We start from the raw sequence: 16,274 nt of genomic DNA, 5'->3' as shown, positions 1-16,274 counted from the left end.
GAGGTCTGTCATTGCCAATTTTAATTATACTGAGGCATGCACTTTTAGTCAGAGCACATGCCCTGGGTCTGGGTAGGAGAGCCCAGGGCACAATCAAGGTAGTCAAAATGGGGGCAAAAAGTACGGGGATACTGCAAACAGGTCCTGATTTCTCTCAGTTATTGTCTTAGGGGTCAGCTTTTACACACAGAAGCAAACTGGTATTGAAAAAACCATAAAATGTGAGAAATGTAGGAGTTAATGGTCCATGGTAAAGACCGCAGACCAGAATTCAAACTTTTAAAGTCTCTTAGTGACTTTTTTCACTTTGAGATGTGGTCTTCTCTGTTTGCAACACTAATCCAAAGAAACATGCAATCTAATTGCATATACACACAAAGTACACCAGACAAGTATACTGTCACAATGCATTAATGTATTTTCTACGCAAGGGCTACATGGCTACTCTTGTGTCATACACATCAAGAGTCTGCATTTTACTTCAAAGGATGTGCAACTAATACTGCCTTGGTTTCATGAACTCAAAAAGCACATTGCAGGCTGTGTGATATTGGCACTGTCTCTGATACAATAGCGTTTACTGTGTGATTGGCATTGATTACAGAAAACTACGAGACTTGTATGATTAGATGGTGCAATCTGCTTGCTGTGTATGCCCTCTCAGGTCACACAAACCAGTCATGCGTACTTTCCCTGTTCTCCATGCAGTCTGCATTACAGCATGCATGGAGAACATGCCCACCCTCCAGCCCCTGGCTGAGCGCTGTGTCACGGCCCTCTGACAAATCACAACACTGCATTGCAGCTTTGTTATTGGCTTAGGAGAGGGCTGCTGTTCCTGGAGTCGAACGCAGGAGAGCATGAGCAGAGATGTGGGACCCGATGGCAAGGTAAGTGGTATTTTGTTTATTCACTGCAGCCTGTGACGACCCGCTTCTCCCACCCACACACCCGCCACCACCCACAAGCTGTGCCGGCCGCCACTGAGATCATTTCTTCATATGGTTAATGTCTTGTCAGTGAAAGCTAAATATAAAATAGGACTTTCAACGTTGAGGTCACACTGGTTTACAGAAACTGCTTTACTGATTTTACACAAGAATAAAGTGTGTTGCTCTACGCCAACAATCTTAAACCTGAATATAAAATGTGATTATTATGCCTTCACCTTTAAAGAGTATCAGAATAAAGCAGTGAAGAGACTGCTCCAATGCCTATGCAGACCAAGGATCAAAGGTACTGAGCTAATTCCGGACCAGCAGGGGGCCCAGGGAAACAGAGAGGAGCAATAATTAATTAATTAATTAATGAAAACCTGAATTAAAAAACTGTTCAGACTGAGGGGAGACTAGTTCAACCGCCACGGAAAGGCTGGCTTCCGCCGGCATCATAATTGTGCCAGCGGAGCCTGCTAGGCTCCGCCGCCATTGTGAGCATGCTGACCGCTCCGCCAGGCAATTGTGACGACTGCTACCGGCGGAAACGTGTCGGACAGACTTTGCATCCACCGTGATACCCACCGCCATCATAATGTGGCAGGGGTAAATCTCATGGCGATAGCAGAATGATCGCCACCACTGGCCCGGCGGTGGCTATTTTTCCGCCGTCGGAATGAGCCCCTACATGACTTTTCAATGAGTAAGCATTCAGATGATGGAAGCACTTTCTTTTCTATGCTATTATATATAATTATTATTGATATAATTAATTTATTTCTCGATACTAGTCTTAAATCTGGTACTTATCATCAGCAAATCTTCACGTTTGTGATTCACATGGTTCCAAGGAAATTTGCTCCAACTAGGCCCTGCTATCTAACATCAAAGGAGGCCTCCCCAACCCTATAATAAACGTATCCACCTGTGAGAGCTAAACTCAGGACCACATAAAGTCCTGCTTGGATAAAGAAGCACTAAGGCCCTCATTAGGAGTTGCACAATACGGGTGGGTTGCATACCCGCAGCAGAAACTTTGGTAACATGCAGTAATACCCCACCAGTACCTTGAGGTATGAGACAATTTCCAAGGAATGGGGAATAAATGCAAACTTAGTTTTGCCAGTGGTATAACCACATGGAAATTCCCAATTCTGTGGGGTTTAATGCTCCCATTTACCACCTGCACTCAGTGTGCGGTAAATAGGCAGAAGGGTGGGAAGGGAGGGGGCATGGTAGTGGGAGGAAGAGAAAGAGCTGTCCTGGCCAGGAAAAGCATTGCATTCTCCTGCCCCCCCTACTGCACCCCCTCGCAAGAAAAGGAGCTCGAGCAGGTCAGCGGGATAAGTCTGGGGTAGATGAAGCCCAAGTCGATTTTACTGGCTGGATTTTCCCGCAATTAAAATTGGGTCCAGTGTTTGTGTGCAGGGAAAATACTGGCCATTCATCATTAGTTGCTGCAGAATTCCTTTATGAAATCCTGCTCTGCCTGCCTTCTTGTGAGGGTCTAAAACAGCAGCATGTTGCCACTATACAAACAATGTAGCATATTAAACAAAGAACAACATCTTCTGCTCTAAATCGCCAACAAATCATAGTGGCAATGGGGTTTCTGTTTCGCGAGCACTCCCATGCCTTTTATATCCAACCTGGTCCACAATGAAGGACTGCAATTAGAGTGACGGTGAAGTGTAGGCACGCTCCAAACAGTTTAAACGTTCCCTACCGGATGATCAGATGAGGAAGTTTCCAGCAGCATTTCGATTCAGATATGTCCTCTGTTTGACCCTTTAATCACGAGTTTTTCCTCCAGGTTCCTAAATGAGTACTTATGAGGTAACGGAAGCAACAGTTACTTTAATTGCTGCATATTTCCACTTTTTTATTAGGTGCAACAATTGTCATGCAGGTAACGTGCTCCCTCAAATGCCGGCCCTTTGCACGTCGTGGGTAATTGAGGGTGGTGGATCGTCATGTTCCATTTAGTTGCGTATTGATTTTAATCAGAAATGAAAAACCATTTCCATTGTGTCAGTTCCATTTATTGCAACACGTTTAGAACATGCTTTGCAGATGGATTCTGGCACAAAATGAGGGGCGATATAATCTCCCTTTTAGTTGATTGTTCCTGCAGAGTACACGAAAACATTCCAGATGCCACATATGTACAGGGAAAGTGTCACTGTCTGTCATTCATGGGCAATATCAAGTAAAAACGGAGAGTATGGCTTACAATGAGATCAGGCATATTCTGTGATTTAACATATCGATTCAGATTTGCGATAAAGCGAATGAAAAATCAAATATACCGCACATCGTTGCAAACAGAATATATTACATTTTTTCCTACAGCCAACAGTCAAAATTAATGGCAATGACAGTAAAATCGGTTAAATATATGGTAATCAAAAGTGACAGATATTCATTTGATATGTAATTGAGATATAGAATTTTCTAAGCAAAATGCTAGAGTTGCTGAAACTGGAAAAATGTGTAGGCTAGCGAATAGATTAAGTCTCCAAGGGGTATGGTATTAGATTATCGAGTCTTTAATATCATGCTATCATAATATCATAGCAAAATTATCAGTAACCAAAACATATACTTTATAGGTATCAATTAGTTTACTACATTTAACTCCACAAATATGGACATTGCTAATAAATCTTTTATCAAGGTATGTGGATGTTGAGTTAAGAATGGTACATCTGTGCTTACCTACATATACTTCTGTCTCAATATTTTGGTTAACGATTTTGCCAACTCAAATTCCTACATAATCCACCGAGGGGATTCTGGTACTTTCAGTGGTTTTAGAAATTTCACAGCTAATGCAAAGGATTGAAGTTAAATAGATTGACCCGAGTTTCAAACGCAAGGTAACTTGAATAATCCTGCTCCAGGTAATGAATGCGTCCCCTGAAAGTCCAGTGCTGATTGCTGATTTTTAAAATTAATTTGAATTGTACTGTTAAATGTGGGGGCCACAGTCCCTGATGTTATCATTCATGTTCTTGCTTCTTTAGTGCTATCAAAATACCCCTGTTGACGACATAGCAGCATTCTGACTATAGATCATGAATCTGAGACCGCTAGAATAGCTTACTATTCATCTAGAAATTATGGGGTATATTTACAAGGGGATAGCGCCACCAGAATGTCACTTTTAGCAATGTTCTGGTGGTGCTATGTCCTTCGCCATATTTCCAAAGCGCCGTTAAGCCACTTTTTGTGGATTAACGCGTCCTTGTAAATAGGGCCCCTTAGCACCCATCACTTAGTGTGAAAGGGGCGTGCAATGGGTGTTGCTCTGGGTGTTCCACCACAACACCCATTGCTTTTTGACGCTGCCTCAGATTTACAAGGATGTGTAAATCTGAGGCAGTGCCAAAAACTAACGCTATGCAATAGCAGGCATTAAAATTGCGCAACAAGGAGAAATACTTTTATTTCTGCTCGTTTTTGCTTTTTCTATTGGTGCTGCATTCGGCAGCACAGATATAAAGAGCAAAACACCATTAATGATTGTTTATGTGCAGGAAGGTGGCTCTGTCTGCACATAAACAATCATTAAATAATGACGATTTGCTACTTCTTTCTATGTGTGCTGCACAATGCAACACACATAGAAGTAACACATCGCCATTATGTCCCTTCCTCCACATAAACAATCATTCCCTGCAATGCAGGCACCCTTGCACTGTTATGCAAAGGTGCCTGCATTGGCGCTAGGCAACTCATTTTAGCGCCAGCGCTAGGGAAAACACAGGGGTGCACCATATTCTTGTAAATATGGTGCAGCCCTGCGTTTTGGAGCTGGCAGAGCCCGTCGCTGCCAAATGTGGTGCAGCTCCGCACTCCGACATTTCCTTTTAAATGTGGCTCTATATGTGTTTGAAGACGTGAGGCTGATTGGCAATGATTACCAGATGGTTTACACAAGGGTGTGATGAACAACACACCTCGGCATCTATATCAGTGAGTTGTTGCTTGAGACTAGTTGGAAAAAACTGTGTCTAGCAATGTAGGATTGTGGGTTTATTTTCAGAGTAGTTCAAATATGTTGGTCATGTTTTTGTGTAAATATCCTTACCTTACAGACCCACATTCTGGTGTGAGTTTTTGGTGCAAAGAAAACATGCCATTTTGGTGCTGCCTGTGGTATGTTATCTTAATGCAGCAAGTGATTAGCCGTATTCATAGATGACACAAGACAAACTAGGTTTTCTGGTCTTAGGCAAAAATCCATTCATCCAAATACTTTCAGATGGCAAAGGCATGTTTTAGTCATTGGCTTCCGAAAGCCTGACGTCCTGAATATTTTGAATTTAAACTTTTTTATGCATTACTATTTATTGGTTACACATGACTGTGATGTATCTTTCAAATAGTATTCCACATAATTTATATTGTGTTGGTTTGTGCTTTCTTTAACACTCACTCTGAATGTTCCCTCATTTGTGCCGTTTATTAAGTTGACTCACTAAACAAAGAAAAAGATCCCTAAATGCACTGATGTGATAAATGAAAGGCTAGAAAGGGAAATAAGATGTCATTGTGAATCAGCAATGTGGTTGCACAAATTAATTTTATTAGCAAGATTTAACATTTTCCTATTAGCATTTACTCTCGACACAATTAGAGAATCTTCTGGAGCATACAGTTGTAGATACTCCATCAATAATAACCTACCAATGTTCAAAGAAGGGTGTGTAGAAGAAACCTTCGGAAACTTGGCATAGTAATTGCACGAGGATCACCCATAAAAGAAGGAAAGCATAGACATTATGGGCCTTATTATGATGCAGATCAACATAGTTTCAGGCGTGGAACCACCTGACAAATAGTCGGTGGTTCCACTCCAACTGTTATGATGTGACCGCCAGCACAGTGGTCGGAAACATAGCCTTCACCATTGTGACTTGTGCTGTGGCCCAGCAGAGGGCCACAGCACAAGCTGCAATAGTAAAGACTAATGTTTCTAAACAACTATGCACCGTGTGCGGGACACCATGTGGTGCCTGGCACACGATGCATAAATGTTCGGGGGGACACCACATGTGCCTCCCTAGCCACACAGTGGAGGCCTAGAGGGGACAGATGCCCTGCTAGGGGCCCCCAAAGCCACTTTCCAACAGCCTTTCCATGTCACAAAGGCTGACATGGAAAGCCTGTCAGAAAGGTATATCCTAATCCCTACAGCGGGGCATCTGCAGGCACCACCTCCATTGCCGGGATTAGGCCTCTGACCGTCACCTCCAACAGGATCCTTGATCCTGTCGGAGGACTCGGTCAGTCCCTCCGATAACATCACTCTGACCACCGACATCAGAATCAGACCGATGCCTTGGATGTTGAATGGACCGTCGCCGATGGCCTGTCGGTGGTGGTCCATCCAAAATCCTAATAAGGCCCTATATTATAAGCATGTTGACCTGACAACAGTTTCATCTTTTACATATCTGAGAAAGTTCATGTTCAACACTGATGCCTGGAAGCACAATCAAAATAGAACAAGAATTGGCAAAGCCAAACCATCTCACCTTACCTCACTGGCATTCACATTTAAACAGCTTTTAAATGTTGTAATCAGCACTTTCCAGATGCAGCTATTGCACGATAAGCCGTTACTAAGGGTCCCATGTAGAAGATTGTGGCACCTTAGTTTATTGCTAAAGGTTCCACATTAGCAGGGCTTCAATACTTCAAGGCATTACAAAAAAATCCATAGGCTTCCATTATTGCCCCAGAATCCCTCTATATCAGAGAATGGAACAAGGACTCTTAATTATCAGCGCATTTCCCCAAAGACACAGAATGGGACAAATTCTTTAATACATAAGATCCCCAAAGCCAAGATTTACTAATGGTTTGTACTTGTTTGGCGTACATTTTTGCAAAGTGGCACAAACACCACTGACTAATATTTCACATGTAAAAGCTACTTTGCACCAAAAGCTGACCCACTCATAACACTATTCCTTTACATGCTGGCCCACTTTTAACAGAGGGACGCATGGCTGTGGTGGGCCAGCGCAAAAAAAAATGTTTTTGTGCAATGCCAGAACTACTAAAGTAGTATGTTCTGACTGTGTCCAAATCCTAAGCATAGTGATACATACAAGGAGCCAAGTAAACTAAAGTGAGTAAAACTGAAGACAGTTATCATAATGTGCACAGTATATATTTGGATATAGGAAAGTATGTCATTTTTGGTGTATTTGAAAGGTATCAGATTTCGTTGGGAAATACCTCGTCTTCCAGAACCTTTAAAAAAACAGTAGGATATAGAGAATTAAATGTTGATGTAAAGAGAAAGTAAATCTAAAGACAAATATTTAAACCATTTACTTGGACCTGTCTTCTGGAGTGGAAATATATTCGACAAACTATTAGCAAGTGCAACTGTTTAGCTTTTTCTTGCAGATTCGGTTTTGTAAAATAGATTGTTGAAGACAACAATTTTATGTAACTACAAATTTGATCAGTGTAAACAAATCCACATTTATTATAGAGTTGGCTGGAATTTCACAAAATTTGTGAAATATAAATAATTAAATCAGAGAGAACCTCAGATTGTAAAATAAGTTAAATAATATAGAATAAAGTCATCAGTTTGTAAAGTGATTTTTCCACCTCATTATTAGATTTTTTTTCTTTAGACAACCCAAATATTGCTCCAAAAAATTAGGCCTTTTCTTTATTTTTTAGAAAACAAGATTTATCACAGTCCATAACAGCAAGGGCAAATACACATCATATGCCATCGAATACACTATATGCATAATATGGTAGCATGTTGATAACCTGCGTTTCAGAAGAATCTTGAAATTGAAAGGTTTCGATCAGGACTTAATGAAGTGCTGGTGATAATGAAGATATAGATATAGTTTTGCTTCAAAAGGTTGTCAGTGCTCCTATATCGTTAAACTACTATAGAACAATGACCACAGAATACCCACTTTTATATTCTACACCTCCAAAGTAAGAGCTGATCAATATGTAGCTTTTTATATTTACTTACATTCAATAAACATTTTCCATATATAGCATATGATATCGTGTGAGGCAATAGAGGTAATAAATATCTATGTGACTAAGAATGTACAGAACAATCCTGCTTTGTATGTGCAAAGGCCTTGATTTATCAGACTAGTGACAGTACTGTGTTCAATGAAACTGAATTCACTAATGTGAATTTTGAATCAGACAGCTGTACAATAGCAGAATCCTGCATTTGAATAGACTCCTAACCAGTCGTTATCTACACTGGATATTTGCCGCTAGTATATGAAACAAGACTTATTACAATATCAACCCAAATATCCCTACTCCTTCTTCCCTGAATAGCTATTGCTGTAGATCACAGAGATCTAATTAAAAAAATAAACTATTCACCTAACTTACAGAGTGTGCCTACTCTGTGAGACATGCTGCTGGAAAAGAACAGCATTAGAGTCATTCATTTTCGTGTGCTGAAGGCTGAACATGAACATTAATTTCGTTCCTATGTTTGTTAACACAAGTTCCTAAAAATAAACGAGTCCCAAAATACCCTCTTTTCCATGTAATGTTCTTAATCTTGAGAAATCATGTTTTGTATAACTGTTTTCACTGAGTTTAAAAAACCCTTGCCAGTCCATTCAGGTTACAACTATCAATATTGCCCTATAAATTAGACCCAAAAAAGTCCATTACATAGTGAAAATCTACAACTAGTCGTTTAATGAGCTGGAGAATGTTTCACTAATGCTCAGGAAAAACATCTAGTACATTGAAGGACAAGCATCTATCGGACTTCATTTAAATGGCTGGATCAATGAACTTCTTGCAAACAAGATTTTTACAATATTTGCAGCACCTAATGAAAAGTTGATTTTAGACTATATAAATTAGTACAATTATGGTTGAAAAGATAAATGCTACGTAATCTGTTAAAGGCACTGTGGAAAAATTAGAATTATTGAAATTGAGTTCTGAAGAAATATGATGAAATATAAACAACTTAAACATTTGCATATTTATTATGTTAGCTTTTAGAATTTTCATTTGCTACAGACATGACTTCAATTTCAAAGAGCAGCTTAACAGTCCTTGATTTTATTTTTGTTAGCAAACGTTTGTCAGATGAAATTACAAAGCAGTATTCAAAGAAAATGAATGATAACACTTGTAGCAAATTGATACGCTTCAGTAATTTTAAAGAGGTAACATTTAATGGATGCCATAAAAAAGCAAAACATTACTATTTTATTTATGAGTTTTATTATTGCAAACTAGATTGTTATGCTTTTGTTTTCTCCCCTGTGACTTTATTTGAAAGAAGAAACGACTCATAACGCACTTGAAGCGATCCATGCACTCCCCATTAATAGGATGCGCACACACCAATTTCTTGAACATGGGAGATCACATTGTCCAGAGGGAGATACATTTGATTTAATGTCTTTTTACCTTTAGGCAGTAGTGTAATTTCATGAACATTGTTGGTGTTGCAGAAATTACATCTCATGTTCTTTAGCCCACATTGATATCACAGGAAGTGAAATCACATGAAATGTGATACTGGTAATGAGTTATTATGTATTATAATTATCCTTTATTGATATGTAAGGGCTGAAATGTGTTAAGAAACAGTGACAGAAAACAAGAGTACACATCAAATTACTAAAACTAGTAAAATATAAACTCATACTTTTAAATCACCTCTGCTGTATTGTATCATAATTCTATTTATATAACACTTCAAACCCCTGATCACTCACTGATATGTATTTGTGTGTGCCTGTCATTTGACCCGTACGGCTAGTGTATGAATGTGCATGAGGACCCGAATTGTGCTGATATTGATACATTCCTGTGCAAAATGTTATTTGGAAGAGATGCCCCAAACATGCCCTTCTAAATAGTAATTTTTTATCCATTTTAAACCCCTGTAGCGTTTTGGCAATATAGCACCTATAAGTACATGTTAATAAGTCATTTAGCAATCTAAACCATTTAATTTATTGAATCGCAAGGTTTGTAACTGCTAAATGACTTCCCACAGCTGTCTTTAGGTTCCACAATATTAATGGTGTGATTAGTGATGATAGTATAAGGCAAAATAGTACAACGGCATGGTTGAAAGGAGATGGCAGGAAGGTGAAGTGTTCTGTCCAGGGTTTGTATATAAGTGGATTACAAAAATGAAAAAGGCTTCTTAAAGTAAGAGATTTAGTTAGACGAGAACTTACTTTAGGTCAGACTGCTTGGACCTGAGCTATATTCAGTTCATGGAGCCATTTTCACCATCATATTATTCAACTGGTCTATTCTAAAGCAGGGGCATAGCTGGAAATGTGCAGAGGGAGCAGAACCATCAGTCCCCATTCACACACCCTGTACCAACTTCATCCTTGTTTCATAAACAAGCAACATTCTTTGCTTTCAGTCAATTACATGGTGACTAGTTCATTGGCGATAAGTACATCCTGCTCCACTTACATGTCATCTCATTAGATCAACAGAAGACTGTAATGTGCTTGGCTCTTTACCATTGTGCTCCACTCTTGTTTGTAGATGTCTGGTATGATTTGGATCAAACCCCTTACAGAGAATGGCCTATTTTAAAGATAGTTCTTTAATAGAAGGCTTTACAAAACTGAGCCAAAACAACAGGAATGATTCGAATGGATTGGACGGCTGTTGCCCTCTCTTTTGTAGATACAGGGAAAGGGAGATTATTTATCATACTATACTTCCAAAAGTTAGAGCATCTTTTCCATCAAAGAACCCAACACAAACAAGGCACTCATTTGTGAAAGATACTATGATACACTTGGTTTGCTTCTTGGCAAGGCCCTCTCTTATTGGTTCTTTTGTTGGTATCAGAACAGAGCTACTTAAAAAATCAGACTTCCCTATACGAAAATCACATATGGACCTTAAAATACGAACCCCTGAGTAATACTAAGTCCCCTTTAGCAGCCTTGATTTGCCTTTGCAAAGAGTTATTGAAGTGGCTAAGACGTTAATATAGGAAAGGAGAAGACTGCAACCTGCTAATACTAACATTGGGATTTATCTGCATTTATGGTGCAGTTGTGGGACATACCTGCCAATTTAATCTACTTCCGCCATTCCTAAGGTTTAGAAGGTACTAGAAGTAGACTGTAGACAGGTCCACACATGCCTCCTATGGGCTGACTGGTTCTCATGACCACCTTCCAAGACAAACTATGGTTTCTGCACAAACAGTGCCTGCCTTCCTACTGCACTACCTCCTGCTGCCTCATAACTGATGCCCCAGACTAATGTGTGGAGCCCCACCTACTTCCATCTTTCATTGCAAGTTTCTGTGCATATTTTTAAGTGGTATATAGTTCACTTGTGCCCTGAAAATTCTGCCCACTGGTCCAGCAGATGTACTGCAGTCTACTTGTGAAAAAAGCAAAGGAAGGGCTTCAGTACTGTAAAGGTCACATGGCTTGTGCACACTTTCAACTTGTTCCAGCTTGGGCATGAGCAGTTTATTTTAGCCACTACTAATGATCCAGACTGTAAAGAAAATACGTGCAGGATAAGCTACTCTTGCCTGGCATGAACCACCCACTTTTTTATATTTCTTAACATTCCCTCAACAGTACATTTAGCAGAATATTGGATGTCATCTCAGGGTTCCAGGACCTTATAAGGGCACTCCTTGGGTACTTGCAATATCCTCATAATGTACATTGATAGCAAATTCGCAATATTATGATTCTAATTGTTATTTTTATTATTATTATTAATATTATATTATAATTAGCCAATACACCTAAAGCCTAAATTCCCTGCGTTTAGGAATGGCATACATTTGCACAAGAATTTATTAGCATCCATAATTTACAGATGTAAAACAAAGGTGTGCAGGTAATTTAGCAAATTACAAGTGAACTACACAAATGGTGCATTACCTTAACAAGTTCCCCTGTCATTTGTGAATCAGACATATAGTTCTTTGTCATCCTGGCAAGGGTTGGGTGGCTATGATGCATTGGACCATGTGAAGAAGAATTTCATTTGCTTTGAAATGAGAGGTATAAATAGATTAGCAGCTGAAGACAGAGGATAGATAAATGAGAGGCAAATAATGGACATGGTAGCATGTTTGGAATTAACAAAATACATGTAAAGGTGATTAACCTTGCATTACAGCCAGTGCTGGAAAGAAGGGCGATCCAGCCATATCCCAAATCCAGCAGCAATTATTTGGCCGGATCGGGATCTGTCTGGCCCCAGTAAAATATGCTAAACACCGGGACACAAATCAGCAGCACTCGTAGATTGTCTGCTTTCTGTACGGAGAAGCAATATTCAGGCAGGGAGGAGGATGTCTTATTTTAGATTTCAGCTAGGCCCACAACAAAGGCCAAATTTAACGGGTCATCAGTCCTCTTTTTGTTTGTGTCTAATCCTGTCTGGTAGCTATCTGAAGCCTGATTCCAAGAAGCCAATGTAACGAGGGGAAGCAAAGGCACACAGCTTGTTATCATTTCAGAAGTACTTAAGAGAAGGTAGGATTTTGAAGCAAGCTTTTGACTTTTTCAACCCCTTTATCTGAGAAGTATGCATGCACCATAAGAATGTCATCTGTATCAGTCTAAACAAATAACAATTTAAATAGTACTTGTTACGTTTTTTAATTGAATTCTTTTATAGCGCTACTTATCCCAATGTAGGGTGTCAGAGCGCTGTACATCATACATATACACACACATTATTCATTGACAAAAAATCATACAAGTGTGTAAATTAATTTACAGGATGCTACATAAGACAATGAGAGTTTCATCGTGTAGGAGTCCACATTGTGTTTACTGCTAATAATTATATGTTAAAGAGTGCATGGCTGGGAGAAAGGCACAAACTCAGTATTTAAAACTTAACACAGTGCTTGCATTTGTCTGTACTTTAAATACATAATTATTACCCAAACAACCCCTTCAAGCAAATAACTATAGATCGAGAAAAACAATAAGGTTTTAAACCTATGGTTTGCAGTTTGCATGGAGGTCCTTTATGATGTTTTATATGCTGTGCTATGTTAGAAGGATTGCAATTTATGAACTGCAAGCAAAAAAGGATCTTTGTGTCAAAAGCAGTAACCCACTTACTTACATAAAATAAAAACCTGTCACCTGCTTGTTAAACAGTATGTTTTGCAGGAGACACATTAACCCTCTATGCTAATTTATGGCTCAAAACAGTAATTAGACTTATGTTTCCCAAACTGTCGGTCATATTGGTTGAGAAAGTCCAGCAGTAAATGAAGATGCCTTTAAATTCTGTGTTTATCTTGTCACATGCTTCAAAGACAGAGGGCAAAGGTCAGGCTATGTCATCTGATAAATTGCTACTTAGTATTTATCTGGGGATTGAGGTTTACTTTTCTTTCTCTGACTGTAAAGTGAGTGGAGTTTGTAAAGTGAATTATGTGACAATCATGCTGGAGTACAGGGAGTGTGAAAGGAAAGTCTGTAGGATGTCATTTTTTTGCAACACACAAGAAAACGTAAATACCTGAAAATGAACTGTAAACATTAAGCAGTTAGGAAAGCAAACATGGAGTATATTTTTTGTAATTCAGAAGTGTGCTGGAAACAGAGATTTTAGTAGCATCAAAACAAATCAAGACACTTTACTTGGTGATTCAGAAATGATAAATATTCATAGTAAACCAATTTCCATACATTATCATTAGTGCACTCTCCCATGTATACACAGTTGAAATGTCGTATGTAACGCTCTTCGGTGGGGTGCTGGGGCTCTTGTGGGAATTGTATTGGGATGTTGGTACGAAAATAATAAAAAAATGTTTAAACATAATCATTTGTGCACTCTATAGTTTTGTCAGTAAAACTGCATGTCTGTGCAACTTTGGTGGTAATTTCAATGGACAATGTGCTGTCTGTAAATGACAATGCACTACCACATGATGCTTTAGTTAGAATACAAAATCACCTCTCCTCATGGCCATTAAGGGTAGGTGGGTCATGAAGGTTTGCCTTTCTAAAAATTGGCTTGTGGTTCTGAACATTTTGGGAAGCACTTGACCAGACAAAAACAGGGATCTCTCCAGCTAGTGCATTAACCACCAGAGTTATCTTACCATGATTAATATTCCCTGAGATTTACTTGGTGTACAAGGCTTCCTGCAGCAGATGCCTTAAACCCATTAAAATGCATCCTCTGCAACCAATCAAGCCATAACATATGTACTGTCATGTTTCTCCTTGTTGCCATAGTTTTTAAAAAATCCATATGTCGTGTGTCTGGCTGCTTTTCATGACCCCCCCCCCCCCCCCGATGACTCCGCTCCCTTTTTGTTGGCACACCTTGACCACAAATGTATGGGTTTCCGGAGTAATGTTTTACAAATTCTAGCACTCTTTGCAGCTTCTTCTAAATTACAGCATGTAACATCAATCAACAGTGGGAGAGCATAGAGACACATATTTTTTGTCAGCTAATAGTTTATCAGTTAGATTGTTGCAATGGAAAGATTGACACAATTGTAAATTAAGTCTATGGCTTTTATGCATTTAGCTGTTATTTGCAGATGAAGATTAAGATTAGAGATATCATGATTTACTATTAATATAAAAAAGGTAGCTAAATTATAAAAAATATGTGGGGAAATTCTTACAATAAGTCCTCCCAAGTCTCCAACCACCTGTCTGGCACAGTCTGCATGGTTTACTAGCCCTGCACATCCTTCAGTTTTTAAGAGTCTGACCAAAATCCCCATTCTTGCTATGAAACAAGCAATATCCCAAGTGCGGTCTGACAAAAAGAATGCATGGTGACCTCGCATGGTTATGTGAAGTGGAAATAATAATATAAAATAAACATATGTTGGCTCTATAATGGTGCCACATGTTTTTTCAATGTAACAATGCAAACTCATTGTAGGGATTGAGCTACCACTGGTAGGAACCTGACCTGTGAGGTGCAGGCATCAGAGATATGTAAGGCAAGTGTTTATAGCACTTAGCTATCTTTCCAAATTACTTTTTACATGTGGTCAATGGCATTAGTTAAGCAAATGCCCTACCGGGATGACTTTTGGGTTTAACATTTTGGTCAATGTTTACAGATTCATATATGATGTTTTGATTTTACATAACTGTTCTTGACCAGATTCATTCTTTATCTCAGTTTTCAGATGACTTTCCCAGGTGTTATGACCCTAATACTTGTTAGATATTTGCAATAAATGTGTTCCTCAACTTATAAAGGAAATTTATTTACACTTAGAGACTCATTTGGACCTGAGGGAGCCAAAACTCCACCGAAAATTGGTGGGTCTCGGACTCCAATAAATGTGCATTTCCTCCACCTCATTTCGAGGTTGGAAAAGTTCTGAGTGGCCTCCAGCAGAACCTAAGCTAGCTCAATCAGTGGTCAATCATTGAGGTCAGACCATTCAGCGCAGTCACTTCCCTTTACGGTGTGTGAGGTCGAAACAGTTTAGGGCAGGCCCCCAAGTACATATTTCTCTTGCCTGAGTGCACGACAGACAGGGAAAATCAATAAGGGTTGTTACACACTAGGCAAAAGAAGCTGCTTCTTAAAGCCAATATATTTTCGTTCACAAAACAAACCCTTTTTGAGGAAACAAAATTTCTGCTTTCAACAAAAGTGGTCAGCCAATATGGTGGAGAAGTTTAGGTAGGGTGGCCGGCCTGTAACAGGATAGGGTCAGCACACTGCAGTCTAATTGACTCCTCCCTTAATAAAATAGTTTTCATATACAGATGTTCTTTACTACAGTAGTAGCATAAAAGGTATTCTAACAAACACCTTTATATGGTTGTCATTTATTTTCAGAAATTGTGTTATTTTTTCTTTAGATATGCTGTATGGATAAGATACTGCGGTTATGAAAGGCTACAGCACATCAATGGATAAAAATAAGGTAATACATATTGATAAAATATAAATAATTTAATATTGATAATGATTGAGCTTAATTTTAGTTATTCTAAATGTTAATCCCATATTTTCTATTGTTTTAAAGATAGGTCACCTAGTTTCTTGAACAAAACATGAAGAGTATTGTTTCAGCGTATATTATTTTAGAGCTCCAAACTCCAATTCACTATACATCTGTAAATCTCCAAATGAGCAGAAATAAGACTAATTCCAGAAATGTATGCCTCTCTACTGAGTACCCCAAACTTACTGATTTATTTTCAAATTTCCCTGAGTTTTAAATGCAGAATATTCAGAGATGTGCTTATGAAAACAGAACAGAACAGAAATGTGTAGGTGCATGGAATTAGGACATTCATAAGTAATACCTGTGTTGGAAAC

The 16,274-nt window shown here is 38.9% G+C and overlaps 1 protein-coding gene across 1 annotated transcript in view; it reads left to right on the top strand.

The window, feature by feature from the left end:
• Positions 1–16,274, top strand: part of B3GALT1 (beta-1,3-galactosyltransferase 1) — a 1,403,455-nt gene that overhangs the window by 487,400 nt on the left and 899,781 nt on the right. The window contains exon 4 of the mRNA XM_085645381.1: positions 15,812–15,876. The gene's annotated coding sequence lies outside the window, so the exon portion shown is untranslated. The remainder of the gene's footprint in view (positions 1–15,811; positions 15,877–16,274) is intronic.

This window comes from Triturus cristatus, chromosome 3_1, assembly GCF_964204655.1.
Source record: "Triturus cristatus chromosome 3_1, aTriCri1.1, whole genome shotgun sequence".
In the NCBI taxonomy this organism is placed as follows: Eukaryota; Metazoa; Chordata; class Amphibia; order Caudata; family Salamandridae; genus Triturus; species Triturus cristatus.
Note: the sequence above shows the minus strand (reverse complement) of the source record. Positions and strands in the feature narration are given on the sequence as shown.